We start from the raw sequence: 18,032 nt of genomic DNA on the forward strand, positions 1-18,032 counted from the left end.
CCCTATTAAGTAACACCATCAAAGGGTCTTCTGGAACCTCTATCCCAGTGATTTTTAGGATTGGTATCTAATACTGCTTTCCAGAAGTGTTTTATGCAGGGGCAATCTCTCCCCATATATGTACAGTAGTAAGATGCCCTTTCCCCCACATACTCTATAACACCTGTCAGATGCGTTGGGAAACATGACTCCTTCTGACCAGGGTAAAATACCACCTGTAAATTACCTTGTAAAAACGTGCAAGTGCTCACATGAAAATTGATGAGGAGTACGTTGCTTCCCATATTATGTCCCATTCTTTCCTGAAAACTTTTCCCAGTTTTTCACAAAGTTTTTTGTTTTTCACTTGGGACCTTCTCATTTATGATTGAATGTAGCAGCAATCTTCTGTCTAGAGACCCCAAAACACTTGGAGATCAATTCAAACTGAGTGAGTTGTCTCATTATTAATGAATTTTGTTTGTGACTATAGTTAACTCCTTGCCAGTACGGTCAGAGTTCCTTATCATTCCAATTGTATTTCATCTCAACGTGACCGAAGGCAATTATTTGTCTACAAAAAGTATATATCCTCGTGAAACAAAACCATTTTAGCTCTGGATCAGTTTTCAAAAGCCCCGGGGTTCATGGCAGGAGGGATTTTTGGATTTTCACATGTTGACATTAGCAGAGACTTAGAGAGGTTATTTCGGGAGTTTGAGTGGTATTCCACTTTTTCCCACACCTGCAAGACTCCATCCCGTAATTGGTGCTCTTTGAGGCCTCTTGGTGTGTGCGATCTGTCTGCCCTGCACATCTAGTCTAATTGTACTTATTGTTCCTTACAGATTTATTTTTCAATTTGGACCCATCATTTAGATTTACCATTAGCCAGCCTAAGATGCATCTTAACTGGTTCGCTACATTGTAGCTATGAAAGTCTGGAATCACTAGACCTTGTTAATCTCGATAAATGAATGGATTTCTCTCATGACATTGGGCATTGAAATGCGTGAATTTGTCTGAGATGGCAGTATGTCACCTGCATACTGTACATAGCTCATTTGTATTCTAGCTCCAATGCAGAGTTTGGTTATGTAGGGATTGTGAGTTAAACTGTCCACTGATGGTCTGTCTCGCTGTTTATTTTCACCCTCGCTTTTGGATTGGTGTACATTGCTTTGGTATATTTCTTAAACTTATGACCTACCCCCTCCCTATGTGATATAATAGTCTGTCAATGAAAGCCCAGTCTACTCAATCAAAAGCTTTATCTTCGTCCATGAAGAACATTGCAAGGACCCATTTCTTCTGTTCATAGTGTTCTGTTTATTAACTTTCTTCCCTGCCTGGAAAGTAGTCCACCTGATCTAAATTAATTAGCTGTGGGAGGTGTACTTTTAGCCTATTTGCTAAGATTTGGGCACAAATGTTAATATCCACATTCAGTAACGAGATTGGTCTATAGCTGGCACACAACCACGGATCTTTGTCCTGTTTTGAGATCACTGTGAAACGTGCTTCTAACATTTAAGTAGGCTGGGCTTTCATGTTGAGCTGTAATTGATTGAACACTCCTCTCAGAAGGGTATTCAGGATGCCCAAGTACTCTTTATAGTATTTATGTGTGAAACCATCAGGACCTGGGCTCTTGGCTGCTGGTATCATTTTCATGACCTCCTATTTCTTCCAACACTATCGGTTGTGCCAACATTTCTGCTACTTTATCTAACGTTTTCATTTTTGTCCTTTGCAGGTATGAGGTGATTCGCTCCTGGAAGCTTTTACTTGATTATAAAGGTAAGTTATATAATTTGGAGGAAAACCATCTTAACTCCTGCCTTTTCCACAATGGATCATGTGTGACAACCCCTTCCTTGGTCCGCAAACAATTTATGTGAAACAGACTTTGCTTCTTCCTTAACCTGGCCAAGTAGTATATCTTTGGTTCCTGTCTCGTAGATTGATCCCTTTTTAAAGAAATGTACCATATCTGCTTAATGCCAATCTTGTAGCACTGAGCCTATGGGAATGCAGTCCTTAAATACTAAATATTTATCTGGCTATGACTGAACTGAGCTCCTTAAAACCTATAGACCTATGCTATGGGGGCCATGTGGTTTATTTACCTTAATGATGAATCATTTTATTTACATAGCGCCAACTGTGTACCCAGTGCTTTACAAAATCGCTATACAGGGAACATAAAGTAGGGATAAGGGCAGCCAGTAACTGTCAAAATAAGAAAAACAGCATTTCGCACATAAAAGGTGGCTCAGGATATCCAAACTTCAATGTTTCAGTTAGGTGGATAGTGGTAGTATCAGTGTGATGTTTCCTCAGTGGAATAGAAATAACACTTTAGTGCAACACTGTTTATGCAATAAAAAGTGTATTAAAACAAATGGAATTACACTCACATGAATAAGATGTAGCATGGACACATACAATTAAAGTTGAGTGGCTGTTCGGCGGCTCCGTTGCTCGCTCTCGACTTCCCCACTCTGCCGGGCTCCCGGTGTGCGTCCCGTCAATTCCAATTGCGGGTCGCGCCACTTCCGGGTGCGAACGATGCCGTTATCGTGGCGGGGAACAGGCAAAAGTCCAATTTAGACAAGGAGGATACCGGTAATGCATGTGAGTAGGCTTTACCAGTATCCTGCTTTTCAATACTTTCTATATTCTATACTTTTTGTTATTCAATTGACCCTAGTGCATCTATTATTTACCCAAGGTTGAGCGGGTGGCCTGTCCTATATTTTCCCAGTCGACTTTATGACTTTATGAGCCAGCTTGTCCATCACGACCAGGTGGGGATCATCCCCTCCAGACATGCAGAAGAATGGTTGATCTGATCCACAAAGCCCAGGTCTCGCATATCTCACCAAGGATCCTTTCTTTAGATGCTAAAAAAGCATTCGACATGCTTGACTGGAACTATCTCTTTGCTGTTTTTACCCACATGGGGTTTTCAGGTAAATTCCTACAAGGAGGAAATAATATATATCCTGGGTTGGGTGAATTATAGCAGTCCAGCAAGGATTAAAGGACCTAGGCACCTCTCCGATCGTATCCATATAGCAGATGGCACAAGGCAGGGCTGCCTACACTTCCCTACTTTTTTCTCCATTTATTGAGCCGCTAGCAGCCCTTATTAGAGAACACCCAGATATATCCGGTATCCCAACAGTTCATAGAGAGACTACCAAATATCGCTTTTTGTGGACGATGTGTTGATGACGGTCTCCAAGGACCTCACTTCGCTCCCAAATGTATTCCAAGTCATGAGCATGGCTCAGTGTCTGGGTTTAAAATGAATCAGTCTAAGTCGGTGGTTCTGAATATCCGTTAACGCAAACATGGTAAAATTACTGAAGGTTAACATCGATTTCTCATGACGGGAATATTCCCTCCCCTACCAAGGGATAAACCTCACTGGCTCGTTTTACACCCTCTGTAAAGCAAATTACCAGCAATTTATTACAGATTTGAAGAGAGATTATGGAGGCCTGGAAGAAATACTGTATTGTATATTCTGGGTTGGGAAAATTATATTAGTTAAGAGGAACATCCTGCCCAGAATATTATATTTGTTTAGGGCTCTACCCATTCCCATTCAAAATAAGGATTTAAAGGAATTACAGATATGTACAGTATCACATGATTTATCTTGGGAGGAAAGCGGCCCAGAGTTAAGATCTCGACTTTACAGAGACCCTCAGATAAGGGGGGAGTAGCAGTTCCTAATCTCCTGAAGTACTATCAGGCTTCTAGACTGGGTCAGACCCTCCTGTGGAACTCTGTACGGACACAGGGGCATGGATGGATATTGAAGACTCTGCTCCCCTTCAGGCATCGAGTCTCTCCTGTGGATATCTGGCAAAGACCAACAAGCAAATTTTCCCTCCTTCCCTAGTATAAAACACTCCCTATCTATGTTTGACCGGCTTAAAACGAAACACGGCCTTTCCACAAAGAACTCTGGTATGATCCCTCTGTTCGGGAACCTCCAATTTTTTTAAGCTGTTCTCATTAGAATTGATGACCTCATAAATGGCTCCCAGATGAAGAACTTTACTGATCTTAAAGAAAGGGGGAAACTGCCTCCCTCTGAATTGTATTTTTTTTTCAATTTAGTCTATTCACTCCACTCAAAGCCCTTCCTCCATTACCTACGTTGAACTTCTATATACAGTAAGTGCAGATATTTAGAGCAGGGGTTGGTTTCACAAATATATCAAATGCTACTTAACACCGACCATGCCGATAAATGTCGATTCATGTTCAAATGGGAGGAGGAATTGGGAGCCACGTTAGAAATAGACGAGTGTGTGATACCCGGAGCATTTAAATTAATGCTGGGGGAGCTGCAGGGCCTCTGTAAACCTTACTTACCTTGATTCAGGCACTCCTGGTGACGCGTCGTCATGGCAATGCGGCGTCATGTGACGTCATGTTGCCATGACAACGTGACGCCAGGACGTCTGAATCAAGGTAAGGGGGGGGGCACGAGGAGAGGGGGAAAGCCAGCAGGGGGGCGCGGGGGAAAAAGATTGCACCCCCTGCTTTAGAGGATGTGGATAAAGGGGATCCCTAGTTCCGACCTGGTGGTCATGTCCGATAACACCCTATGCAAGCAGATATTCACTTTGATAGGCACGGTGCTGGGTAGGACCCTGGTTTGCCCTGTTACGTAGACCACGGCAAGACCTGACCAAAAACACCTGTAAGCTTGCTTCTCATATTATTTTAGCAAAAAGATGCTGTATTACAACTTTGACACAAGCAAAAGGCCCCAGATAATGTAATTAAACGAAGGGTGTGGTGCATCCTCTCTATGGAAAGATTTGCAGCATTCCTGAGGGAGAGCACTCAAATTCCCATCAGTATGGGAACCATGGCTGGTGGTGGAGAGAGGCGGGAGAGCTGTTCTTGGTACAGATTTGTTGATGTGGAAGGGGGTGATCAACAACTATGCAGACTCTTGGCCAATGCATTTCAGTGATGTACAGAAGCTATGGATGTGTGGATGGGCCTGGAAATGGGTGTTATTATTTTGATTCAGATTTTTTTTATTTCCTTTATATGTCTTTCTTCACCTTAATGCCCTGTACGTTTTCTCCCCTTATTCCCCTTCCCCAATAAGCTGTAAACCAAATGTTGTTACATGACGTAACTCGTTCCCTGTGTCCCTTTTCATTCTGTACCCCTTGAAAATACTAAATAAACAAACTGTTGTAAAAAATATGTGGAATTCATTACACATGGAGACTGTGATGGCAGAGACAATAGATATCGGTGAGGAAAAAGGTTGGATATCTTTTCAGAAAGGAAAGTTATACAGGGATTTACCAAATAAGATAACATGGGAAGAATGTTGATCCTGGGAGAAATCTGATTGCCAATATTGGAGTCAGGAAGGAATTAATTTTTTCCTTTTATTATTGGATAATGTTTCACTGGTGGTTTTTTTTGCGTTCCTCTGGATAAGTATACTGTAAATTCAAATATAGGATCTGTCGTCTTAATTTAACATAGGTTGAACTCAATGGATATATGGAGATGTGTGTGTGTATCAAAATGGACACACTTGTCCAAACACTATCGCACATGAAAAAAATGTTTTAAAATTTTTTTCTAGAAATGTGTCGCTTGAAAAAGTGCACTTTACTACTCTGGGAAGTACTGTAAAGGTGTGTTCAGTAAGTCGAATAAGAAGCTGTAATTAATTTATACATTCAACTTTGATCCTATTAATAAAGTGAGTGGTAAGATTCAGTTTTTATATTATGCATATCTGTTTTTGTGCGCTCCATAACACGGACTGCTATTATTTCTTAGAAGTCTACGAGTTAATAAAAAAAAATTCTCATTTTATGGGGGGGGGGGGGGGGGGGGAAATCAGTCTAACATAATGGAACAACTGTGCATTGTCCTGCAGATGGGCCCTGCACAGATGTTCGCAGCTGTCCTTCAGAATCCGCTTAGAACAATGCACATAAGTAAGGCCATTAAATCACACAAAGCAAATATAACCCACTGAAAATCTCTGTGTTTACCATTTATTTGTTGCTGGTTTGTAAATTTATTCCATCATCAATTAAAAAAGGCTGCTATCTGCGATTCAAGTACGATGTTAGGAAGGGGTACAGAGAACCACTACTTTTAAGTTCACCGCTCTTTCATAAATAAAAAAAGACTTTTCATTAAGAATAAACACTCTCCTGTCCCTTAAAGTAAATATAACATTCATTAGAGTCCAAGGAGATTTACATTGATGTTTAGTAGAAGTGTTCCTCACTGATATCACACACAGTACAACTACTTTTTAATACCATTTTACCCACCCAAAAAAACAGATATGCATACTAGCAGACGGTGTGTTGTCTCTGTTCACAGCTGTTGTTCAACAAAATGTTTTTCATAAAATAAGTTGACACAACGTCCGCTTCAGGCATTCAGACACCAGCCACGTCATGTGATCTCCCCCACCCCCCAAGAGTGGCATGTCAGTGCAGCTAGTCCCTTGCTAGTTCCCTATATAGTGGAATATTTGACACTGTAGGATATTTGAAAGATGGGAACTGACTTTGAACCTTTTTTTGTGCAGGTTTTGATTTTTGGGCTTTTACTTTCCTTTCTGATGGTGCTTCCAGACTTCTATTGGGTAGAAGTAAATAGGTGTGAACTGATTGTGGGCCCTAAATAGGGTTACCAAGTGTCCAAAATGAGAGGTAATACTGGACATGCATGTGTCCGGTATTACCTCTCTGGACTTAGTGACCTGACCAACTTGGGGGGGTCGCGGGATTTCCCCGAGCAGGGATGGTGCTAGGGGGCTGGGCAGCTTCCTCGATCATGATTGGCTGCTGCTCGGTAATGCAGACAATCAGGAGGTGGTGTCAGGAACCTGGGGGTGGGGCTAAGGAGAAGTGGAAACAGCATGGAGTGGAAAGACGCTAGAGGTGTGTGTGTGTGTGTGTGTGTGTGTGTGTGTCTGTCTTGAGCGTCTCACCTTTTACCATTGTGTCCAGTATTTTTGGAGAAGACACCTGGCAACCCTAGCCCTAAAGGAAAACATTTTCAACAGGCTCCACAATGAGGTGTGGCTACTGTATATCACCATCACAAAGAGGCTGAAACATTAGTGGTAATCATTGTTTCCATTGAATTAAACTCTCTTCTAAAAATGAATGCAAAATATATATATATATATATATATATATATATATATATATATATATATATATATATATATATATATATATATATATATATATATATATATATAAAAAACATTGTAAAATATGTGGTGGTATATATAAAAAATAGATGAATAATAGTTCTGTAACAGTGTTTCCCCCACCCAACGGGAGATTCTGCCATTACAGTGTGTGTGGTGCATGCTAAATGTTGGTAAGCAGGAGGGCTGATTCGTCCACCGATGTTTGTGGGGACACAGGACAGGTTTCTGGGGTACATACCCCACATTGTTCTCTAGCAGTGCAGCGCCTCCATCTGCCGCAGGCTCCAGATGTATGGAGGCGATCTTCTACGGTATAAATACTCCCTCTCCTTCCCCAGTAAGATCACACACCAGGCAGGGGGTATATGAAACAGGAATGGCTTTATTGGGTCAGCACTAACAATCACGGCAGTGGCCTGCCCAATACAGTCTCTGGATCGGCTACCCAGCTTTAGGATGGTCCCTGGACATCTACTACGGGTCAAGGGCCCCATCAGTTGTCCTTGCTCTTCCCTGCCCTTCTAGCAGGAGTAGGGGAAAGGTGCACACTCGCTCTCCCCCAAGGGAAAGAGGACCAGAGAAGGCCCAATACTCAGGCACTCTGATGTATGACCTGCCTCTCTCGTGGGGAGAGACACTAATGAATTTGGGTGGCAATCTCCCTTAAGTACAGCCAGGAGGAGGGCACCAGGTCTGACCCAGGATTGGATATACTCAGGCCTAGTTCCGCCTCATCCCCCTGTCACTCAAGGGTACTGCAGGGAGTGGGAAGAACCCATGATTAGTACTGGCAGGACTGCTCTTACCAGGGCTTCCTGCCAGGAAGGCAGACTGGTAGCCAGAAACCCGTCCTGGCTACAGTTATATTAATACTATCTCTATATTGCTTAAGGCCAAAGCAGTGATCAGTAAAGCAAGACCTGATGTATATGTATACATATAAGACCTGATGTGTATGTTTCCTTCTGAAATGTATACTTGATATAAAAAGTTGTGATAAAGTGCATTCTATTTTTATCAGTGTAAGAACAGGTTGCTATGGGAACTTAGTGTTTACCTCCTCGCCAATTACGCAGAGAAAATTGCTTGGGAAGGTTAATTATACAGTGTTAAAAGATTTTAGATCTTGTTGCGTAGCATCAAAGGATATTTTTAACCCCTTTCATTACTGTGGTCTGTTGCAAAGTGATGTTTATTTGCCAGGAAGGGATTTTTCCAACAACTAAATGGATTTTTATACTAACAATATGAAAGCATTTGTTGCCAGAGCAGTTTGCAGTGCTTTACCATGCAAATCTGGCCAGGCCTACACTGCGTACACTGTCAGCACTATTCAAAAAAAAATTGTTATTATTACATCCACAAAGGTCATTGTGTAACTCATTAGCATAGGTTTAATATCTGGTTCAATTGGCACTCCCTTGCGCTAGCTTCAAATAACATGACTCGTGTAACGCCGGTCTTACCTATAGGTGGTGTTACTCCCATGTATTGCATAAAGGTGGGTTTGGGGAGGTAACTTGGGACTCTAACAATATAGCACTCGCTGCTTGCTCTCTCTTCCCTCTCCACCAGCCCATATTTCAGGGTCTGGATGGGGCATAACCTTTTAGGTATACCCTAAATAACTGTAGCCAGGACTGGTTCTTGGCTACCAGTCTGCCCTCCCTTGCATTAAGTCCTGGTAAGAGCAGGTCTGCCAGTACTTATCATGGGTTTTCCCCACTCCCAACAGTACGCTTGAGTGACAGGGGAGGAGGTGGAACCAGGCCTGAGTTTACCCAATTCTGAGTCAGACCTGGTGCCCTCCTCTTGCCTGTATTTAAGGTGATTGCTGCCTAAATTTAGTTAGTGCCTCTCCCCACTTGAGAGAGGCAGGTCACACACAGTTTGCCTGAATACTGGCCTTCCCTGTTCCTCTTCCCCTTGGGGGAGAGTGAGTGTGTACCTTTCCCCTGATTCTGATAGAGGATCAGGAAAGAGCAAGGACTGCTGTGGGGGCCCTTGACCCGTATTGCAGGTCCAGGGACCATCCTACAGCTGGATACCAACCCAGAGACTGCATAGGGCAGAAACCTGCCATGACTGCATTGAGCTGAACAGAATAAACTGTTCCAGTTATTATACCTCCTGCCTGGTGTGTTATCTTTCTGGGGGAGGAGAGGGGATTGTGTTCTACTGTAGGAGATCGCCTCCATACATCTGGAGCCTGCGGCAGATGGAGGTGCTGTACCACTAGAGATCTATGTCGGTATGTACCCCAGAAGCCTGTCCTGGGTCCCCACAACCATCGGCGGACGACTCAGCCCTCCTGTTTACCAACAGGTAGCATGCACCACACATGCTGTAATGGCAGAATCTTCCATCGGTTGGGGGGGACACCGTTACATAATATAACCTTAATTCCCTGTGTTACCCTGAACAGCCTTTGCTGGATATATTATGAGGGAACTCCTCTTTTTTGCATAACTTTTGCACGAAAGTCCGGAAATATGTAACCCTACGTTATTTCAAGAAGTAACACTGGATTAATGTTTGTTTTTTCTATTTAGAGTTTTTACTGCCTCTAATATTTTATAAATTTGTATAAATTACAATTGCTTTCCGAAATTATACTTGGTATGTAAGCAATAGATTTAGAGTTTAGCTCTTCTACCACACATTGAAACTGCATGAGTAACATAAGAAAATCCATTTGTTCATTTCAGGTTGTTGTGTAAAGTTCCCCGTGCAATGGCTGCGTAAACTTTATGCACTTCCATCATGGGGGTATATGATGCAGCATTTGTGCCTCTTTCAGTCTTTTAGATCTTTTTTCTTAAAGATGTCAGAAGCCAGCAGTTCTTTGACCTCTCAGAAGGTTTTATATATGAAACAGTATGGGTGTGTGTGAGAGGGGAGTTCTGTGTGTAAGTGGGGAATTGTGTGTGGGAAGGGAGGAAGAATTGAGTGTGTGTGGGGAAGGGGGAAAGAATTGTGTGTGTGTGGGGAATTGAGTGAGAGAGATGGAGGGATTGAGTGAGAGAGATGGCAGAGTGAGAGGGAGGAAGGTTGGGAGAGTGAGAGAAAGGGAGTAAATAAATACACAAGACCTAGCATATTTTGATGTATTTAGCATTATTCACCCAAGGGTAGAGTGTACAGTATATGTATGTGTTTGTGGGGGTGTAATCATATTCATCCATGTGTTGCATCTTTTTTTTTTTTAAAGGCTTTTCCTTGAAAGGTTGCAGAGCCCTTGTATAGGCACACAGTTTATAAAGTTACTTGAAGACTCTTATTGTTACACTACTCATACTGTACAATCCCATAAATGGTGCCAATCTTTGCTAACTCTCTTTACTAATTCCCTATTACAAATGTATGTAGCCGCATATGTGTAGAGTTGTGAATGTATGATGTATGAAATCTTGGACCCTTGCAGACGCACTTACCAGAATGGCCTCCTACGGTCTCTATGCGTTCTTCCTACCTATCAATTAGATTGTAAGCTCTTGGGAGCAGGGACTCATTTTCCTGAATGTTACTTTTATGTCTGAAGCACTTATTCCCATGATCTGTTATTTGTATTATTTGTGATTTATATGATTGTCACGTGTATTACTACCGTGAGGTGCTATGTACATTAATGGCACTATATAAATAAAGACATACATACATACGGTCCACCATAAAATACAATAAAGTGCAAATATCAACAATACACAGACCCATCAGCATTGCTGACCGCTGAATTTAAGAGCTGACCGCAATCCCGATTTGTAGGAACTGTCATAACAATGACTCCTTAGGATTTCATTGACAACGTCTCTTTTGACAACTGTAATGTGCAAGTCCATCAATGAGTAAATGAGGACACATGGCATGCATCTGCAGGGACAATATCCGATTATCCCACGCCTAATGTTGGTAAAGAAAAGTCTGCTCTGATGAGGTCACAGTACTCTGGGCACAAACAATAACAGAGATTGTTACAATTGTGCAGATTGTGATGCTGATCAGAGCTTAAAGCCGCAGTTCCACTACGCGACATTTGTTTTTCAGTTTTTCAGCTCCTGGTTACTGAGATACTGGTAACTGAGATAAGTTACCGGGACTTCATCTCTCTCCAGGGGAAACAAACTGACCACAACATTTTGGGCCAGTAGGAAGCTGCAACGCCATCTGTTGTGGCTTCCTATTGAATAGCCATTTAAATCTAATTGAAAAAGCAGGTTGTATTACCTGGTCTTCACTGTATGCATCTTGGAACAAGGGGAAAATAGTAAGGTTAAGCGCCGACGGAAATCCCAGTTACAAACGAGAAAATAAAGGGGGATTGCTGTATTAATCCATTTAGTAAAAGCTGCAGGAAGGGATTGGTACAAACTGCTTTGATATGGGTACATGTTAAGTAATAAATGTATATAATCAACCAAAGAGTGATGGCAAAATCTGACATTTCTGCTAAGCTTTGGTCAAATAAAAAGGGCGAAGTTTCTCATTAGTTGTTGTGATTGTTCATCAAATATAAGATCTGACGAACAATTGCGTCTAAGCCTGTTAAATTGGCTGAGAGGGCTATTCTGTAGCCACTTCGGGCGATGACTGCTAGCCGCGTGGAGGTACCCATTGACTGCCACATCTTTGAAGTGGACCATTATTTGTATTAGACAATCATCGTCAATTGTGAGCAATAAGTCCAGGAATACGATCTTATCGAAACTGATTTGGTGAGTAAATTTCAGTCCTAAATCCTTGTCATTAAACCCTGTCAGAATCTGTTTGAGGTCATTTCCATCCCCATCCCAGATTTTCAAGAGATCTATGTAGTGGCCATAGTGTACCAGGCCCGCCCCCAGCCGTGCATTAGTCCACAGATGTTTCTCTTCCCAAAACCTCATAAAGAGGTTGGTGTAGCTGAGCGCAAACATGGTACCCATGGCCGTACCACAGGTCTGGAGATAGATGTCCCCGAACAAAAAGTAGTTGTTACTTAAAATATATTTGATAATTGATAGTAGAAATCTACATTGTGTATTCATAAGACTGTCATTCCTGCTCAGGAAATGCTCAATTGCAACCAGTCCCTTTGCATGTTTGATGCAAGTATAAAGTGACTGTACGTCACAGGTAGTGCACATAAATGTGGGCTTCCATCGAACAGAGGAGAGGGAGTTGATGACGTGGAGCGTGTCTCTAAGATACGACCGCAACTTGACCATCTATGGTTGGAGAAAATGATTAACATATCTGGACACGCTCAACGTCAATGACTCCACTCCTGATATAATCGGCCTCCCTGTGAACTGGTAACCGGACCCGCTATATACTCCAAATGGTGACGTCACAACGATAGAGATTTCTCTTACAAGTCTTTTTATTCTGTTCACTTGTTAGTGCATGTCCAAGAGAGTTCTCTTTTTTGTTTTATTCAACTTATTGTAAACGGTATCACGCTATGGAGCTTGCGCTTCTCTTTCTTTTTTTCTTGTATATTTCTTGCCTACCCTGAGGAAGGTCCTCTTTGGACCGAAACATTGGATATAAGTGTGCTATGTATTCTTAAATACGGGTTTCTTTTTGCTTCTCTCTCTGAGTGCTGTTTCTTGATTTCTCCATGGGGGAAACATTTTGGTCTGTGTATGTGTATGGAGCATGCACCGGAAAATAACATTTGTATTTGGAGTGCCAGCTGCCTATGTTTACATGTGTGTGTGTGTGTGTATATATATATATATATATGTATATATATATGTATATATATACATACTGCACCGACACACTTTATTCGAGCAAATACCCAGTATGTACCTGGCAGATACCTGGAATGCGCCGCTCCTCACCTCTGACAAGCCCCGTTGCGTTTGTCTTCCCAGCCTGGGTTCATGCCTGGCTGACGGGCGGCTGATCTGTTAAATGATAATGATTAGGATTTAGTAGGCTGCAATGCTTCGCGTGTCTACCAGATGGCATAAATTCATGAATTGTAATGCAGTATATATATATATACTGTGCAGTATTGCAGCCAGCGGGAATAAAATGCTTCAATCCCTGCCTGGAAAATACCTCAATGCACTCGGGCAGAAAACAGTCACAAACCTCAATACACCCGGGTATACCCGAATTCGTGGGACTAGCCGAGCTCGAATAAAGTGTGTCGCCAGTGTACACACTGTATGTATATATCCTTTTATGTTATTTTAGCCAGAAGATCTTCTTTTTTTTTTTAGATTGTTTATTGCCTCTTGAATTTTGTCTCCGGTGTGATCAGCAATTAGCTCAACAGTAGGAACCGATCTGGCAGCCTTCTTGGAGAAAGACAAATTAAATACTATAAGAGGTAGGGATCCCCTGAAATACGAGCTCTGCCGTCTTTGGCCATGGAACCCCTTTGTACTAATACTTAAATTAATGAAAGACAACAAATGTGAGTACATGGGGCTGTTCTTTTAACCTATTGGTTGCAGTGCATTACTATCCCCTATGAGAGCCAACAAGCTAAATTAATTTCCCATATTTTCCCCAGATCTGTCAGTTCTCAAACCACAACAATGGAAATAGTACATCTGTACAGATTTTCTTTTACTTTTTTATTTTAAGGCAGGGGTGCGCAAACTAGGGGGCGAGAGATTTTCTGGTGGGGGACGCAGTGGTTACAGAGGCCCCGCGCTCTTCCCCAAGTCATTTAAATTAAATGCCGGGGAGTGCGCGTGAGGATTCTGTAACTTCCCTTACCTGGTCTCCGGCGGCTTCTAGCTACTCTTCGCCATGGTAATGCAGCGTCAAATGACTCTGCATCATGACGTCAGAAGACGCCAGACATCAGGTAAGGGGGGTGAGGGGCACGAGCAGGGGTGGAGAGCACACAGGGGGGCGCAGACTGAAAAGTTTGCGCACCCCTGTTTTAAGGTGAAAGACTTAAAGAAGCTATAAGCAGCAGGATGTGCAAATTCAAGCTGTACAGTATGTTTGAGCTCTAAAACTTAATCAGTAAACTGTATTAGGCTGAGATTATAGTGGGGACGCACGATGGAGCGCATGGGTCGTGCGCGCCTCTCATCAGAGTGATGGGTGAACTGAGCTTCTTGCGATTGGAGAGACGATAGGGAGGCGTGGCGGACGTCTCACCAGGCTGGTTTGCCCTCATTGGCTAAACCGCTCACGTGCTGCAGCCGTCACGTGAAAAGACAAAAATCTGCCACGTGATTGCTCTGCATCGCTCACGCGACCTCATAGGGAAGAGGTCTTTTGTTCTCGCTTCACGCGCCGTTGCGAGCACTATAATCTCAGCCTTAGAAGTGTTAGAGCTTGTTAATGCTCAAAACAGAAAGTGGTGGCTACAATGTACTAATGACTATATGGGTCAACATTTGAAAACTATTTGTTAGGAAGTCCAAGTAGAAAAAGAATGGTGGAGCACTGCTGGAAAAAGTAAAGGGCTGGAGGCTAATAGCAAGTTAAAAATGCTTTAATTTATTGCATGAGTAGACCGGGCTACAAACAAGAGAGGTTCTCTATTGTATATGGCTATATATTGACTCATGCCTAGGGATTGAGGTGTGCTGTCCCATTAGTGGGTGTGCTCTCTTCAGTGAGTGCACATTTCACACACTCACTGTGGTGCCTTCATACCATTATACATATATCCCACACTATGGCTATCAAGTGAGCATTCAAGCCTTTTACTGCATATGAAGTTAAACCCTTTCCTGGATTCCAATGCTATATTGCACAATATCACTAAGACATTAGTAGCACCTATCGGGGATTCATTTCCCATATCTACTATTTGTTAGGAAGGTTTGTTAGGAAAACGCAGGTGATCTATCAATCTTCAATTGACTTGAATTGGGTTGATTTAAGGCCATTTCAGGGAGAAAGTAGGAAAAGTATATCTTTTTCAACAAATTATGAGGCAGTGAACTAGTGGTACCAGGTACCCGGCGTTACCCGGCAGATTTTCAGCTATCTGGAAATTACCCGGACCCGGCAACTGAGAAAGGGGCCCGGCGCAGGGTAATACCCGGTGCCGGTTAATGTCAGGGTAGCTGAAAAATACATAATTACTTACCTGCTGTCAGCGACGGAAGTCGAGGAAGACCCGTGAGGGAGCCCGCGGCGACATCTAGGCAGGTCAGCAGCGGTCCTGTGGCGGTGGCAGCATCAGCAGTGGGTGTTCAGCCCGCGCGGGAGCTGCAGGACTCCATAGCAGTGAGCTGGGGAACCATGTGACCGGAGCAGGAGCAGAAGCGTTCCTGTTCGGCAGCCGGCTATCCAATAGGAACGCTTCTGCTCCTGCTCCGGTCACAAGGTTCCCCAGCTCACACTGCTACGGAGACCTGCAGTTCCCGCACGGGCTGAACACCCACTGCTGATGCTGCCATCTTCCTCCACCACCAGATAAGTGCCAACCGGGTAACCGGCCGGGTAGATAATTTGATTTTGGTCGGGTACTCGTTACCCGTTTTTTTTTTTTTTTTTAAAGTAGGACCCGGTCCAACATTAGAGCGAACCTCATAAATAATGCGAGTTGACCAGCATGTGACTAACACTTTACTCAATGGACCTTTACATCTTCTATCTGTACAATTAGACAAAAAGAAATGCATGGGTAAGTCAAGCTGGACACATCCACCGGACAATTCAGTGTATTTATATGTACATAAATTAAAGTCTTCTTGCCTTTAAATAAGTCACTGACCTTTGTACAGAGCTTGGAGACCCTAGCTTGATACCCAGGAGCATCTCTGCTTGATCTTGGCAAAAGTTTCCTACACATAAATGATTGAATTTATAAGATCTTAAGTGATGGTAAAGCTAATATTTGCACTAAGGCGTTGTATAGCGGAATGCAGTAAATTGGCAAGAAGGTGAGATTGTTTTTGCCATGATTAAGAGAGGTGTGGTTTATATACATATCTTAAAGCAGATATTAACTGTTCGGTAAACAAATACAGAGAACCTGTGCTTCCCCCTTAATGGAGTATGCAGCTTGAAAAAAGATTGGTCTTACATTTATGGAAAACAAATACAAAATTCCTGCGCTCCTCCTCCCAAATTGGCAGGCAATTTATAAGTGAAATGTACAGTATACATGTTGAACCCAAGACTAATAACAAAGGAGCAATTTATTATGCTCCAAATATAGCAGTTACCTACACTAAATGTACAGTACTTCCTTAAATTAATTAAAGCTGCCCCGTTCCCGTTGGCTCCTTCGTTATGTAATGCTATATTTGTGTTGTGTTAGGTGTAGGCATTTCCTGTTCAATATTTTGAACACTCATTTAAGTATATACCATTAAACACTTGCGGTCTGAAACGTTGCTCAACAAGTGACTATCAAGGTTGGAAATACAGGGAAAATGTTTGTGTAGCACTATACAGTAATGAAATGCTATCGTCACAGTGCTGAGAAATAAAATGAGTGGGTGGAAATCAAGAGCAAATGCACAGGGCACACTTAGCATGTGCAAACATTTTAGATGGGCACAACAACCTTTACAAGTGCATTTGAATACAAATGTATTTTTCTACTCGAGGTTTACCATTAAATTAGTGTATGTGTCTGTCTTCCAGTGTCTAATGATGAGGTAATTGCTTGACTTCCAGATTCCTCCATTTCCCTGCTCACCTGGCCAGTCAAAGTACCTCCATTTGAGTGTTGAGTGGGCGATGATGGAAGAAGCGTATTCATGTATGTCTAGTATAAAATACTGTGCCACGTTGTCAATATGTGTATGAGTGGTCCCTGTGATTGGGGACACCAATAATTGACCGTTGTACTACAAAAGTTCCTAGCGCCCATTATTCTACAACCTTGTTACCCCATCACCCAGCCGCCTCAATCCAGCACACCGAGTCAAGGTAACCCATGTGAAGTAGCCATACTGTATATAACACATCGATGTAATCTCACTAGTATCCAGGCAGGGAGGGCTACATCCGTCACCCTTACAGTGGCGTTTGTGCAGTATGCAGCAAATGCTAAAACCGCAGAAATATACATCATAAATATGCCACGTTTCAGACAGAATTATATATTTTTTTAATTGCGCAACTACATCAGAACGCACCTACCTCTTGATACATAGAGAACCAAGTGCTTTAATTACTCTTTCCTCTCCCTCACCACACACACACTTTTCATGTTGTGAAAAATGTTTTTACAATGTCTGTTGCTTTAAAGTTCTTGAACACAGATTATGGACCGTGAATTAATGATGCTGTATCGGGGGAATGAGACTGTAATGTCATTATGTGCCTGTGCTGAAGGGAAGCTTCTGATGTATTCAGAGATGCCATTTGGTTTTCAGATGTACTAAGTTGTCAGACATCTGGGAACTGCATCTGAATTAGATGCTGTTTGCCAGAACTGCAAGCTTTGCGAGGTTCCCACGAGGGAAGTTCATCAGAGAATAGACAACAGAGGCTCCCTCAACCCAATCCCTGCCAGAGACCTGTAGCCCGAAGCTTGTAGAAGTGTATAGGATTTTCTATACACTATTCGTGGAGTGAGATAACCCAGATATAATCCTATTGCCTGAAGTGAGCCAGTCCCTTTTATCTCAACCTCCTATTCAATATAGCGAGGAGGGTAATGTATATACAAAAATACATTAACTTCCATTCACTTGAATAGAAGTTAAAACAAACTGTTAACCTGCTTCACGTCTGTTGAATTGGGGCTTCCATCATCTGCATAAATTAAAAAAACATAGTTGCTGTTGCTGTACTTAGATAAACTCAGTGGAGTGACTTTAAACAACACGTATACGTGATTTCTTTACCAAATGTCTTGCTTTCGGCACATTTTCAGAGTTTA

General features: G+C 42.4%; 1 protein-coding gene across 4 annotated transcripts in view; it reads left to right on the forward strand.

Moving 5' to 3' along the window:
- PAG1 (phosphoprotein membrane anchor with glycosphingolipid microdomains 1) overlaps positions 1-18,032 on the forward strand; it is a 258,962-nt gene that overhangs the window by 183,926 nt on the left and 57,004 nt on the right. For 3 of the 4 annotated variants that reach the window (XM_075583039.1, XM_075583038.1, XM_075583041.1), the window contains one exon: positions 1,736-1,779. The exons of the other annotated variant lie outside the window; for it this stretch is intronic. The gene's annotated coding sequence lies outside the window, so the exon portion shown is untranslated. The remainder of the gene's footprint in view (positions 1-1,735; positions 1,780-18,032) is intronic. 4 annotated transcript variants of the gene reach the window in all.

Source organism: Ascaphus truei, chromosome 2 (assembly GCF_040206685.1).
Source record: "Ascaphus truei isolate aAscTru1 chromosome 2, aAscTru1.hap1, whole genome shotgun sequence".
Taxonomy (NCBI): Eukaryota; Metazoa; Chordata; class Amphibia; order Anura; family Ascaphidae; genus Ascaphus; species Ascaphus truei.